Genomic DNA, 992 nt, shown 5'->3' with positions numbered 1-992 from the left:
AACACAATTTCATCTCCACCACATCTCAGATCATGTATTATGTATAACAGCATTCTGTGATATAAAACGATGGTGACTAAACATTTGAACATTTTTGGAATAAAAATGTCTTGCTAATTTCGCTTCTGACATTTTATATATTCTAAATACACAAAATATAATAATATTTTCACATATTTGCATCATCTGCAGCTTGGAAATGATGAATAAAAAATATCCTTCTCACAAGTGATGTTTACCTTCATATATCTTTATTTTCTTTACACATCAAATGTGTCATATTTCATCTTAAGCTCTTCACTTAAGCTCTTCACTTCGTCTTCTTAGTAAGAAAATACTAACTTTCCAAACATTTTATTATTATTATTATTTATTCATATTAAATATTTTCACTTCACGGACCCTAGTCATTCTATGCTTCTGCTATATGCAGCACAGCAGTGTTAAAACATTATAAATATTATATAAAATATTACATATTATATTTGATTGGGAAACACTTGGAAAAACTTGACTCTTAGAAATGAACTTTAACTTGCAATGCCAAAAGTCTGATTAAACAGATATCATAACCCCATTTTATGTTCCAATAAATGATGAAGTCTGAACATTTATTTCATCACAGACATTGTGCAAACAATTTGACTTTAGTTATTTCCAAATATGAGTGATGTTGTACAGTCTGGTTGCATCTGTACATGTGCAATCACAGTTCAGAGCTAATCCAAACAGATCTGACCTTGAATGTCATTGCACTCTAATTGATTAGAAATAGACTTTTAGATTATACTTATCTTTCCATTTATAGCTTTTCAGGGCTGTAGGATCATAGACAAATAAGCAATGCAACACTGATGCATATAACGTCTTTAGTTTTCAGCTGATAACTTCTCCATGTCTGATACAGTGTTATCACTTGAAGAAATCTTGTCTGATTTGAGAAATAAATCCCTTGTGGAAAACAAGTAGAATACACTGTAAAAAAAAAAAAA

The sequence above is a fragment of the Sinocyclocheilus grahami genome, unplaced genomic scaffold, assembly GCF_001515645.1.
Source record: "Sinocyclocheilus grahami isolate Dianchi unplaced genomic scaffold, SAMN03320097.WGS_v1.1 scaffold790.1, whole genome shotgun sequence".
In the NCBI taxonomy this organism is placed as follows: domain Eukaryota; kingdom Metazoa; phylum Chordata; class Actinopteri; order Cypriniformes; family Cyprinidae; genus Sinocyclocheilus; species Sinocyclocheilus grahami.
The sequence above is the reverse complement of the archived record's forward strand: the minus strand, read 5'-3'. Positions refer to the sequence as shown.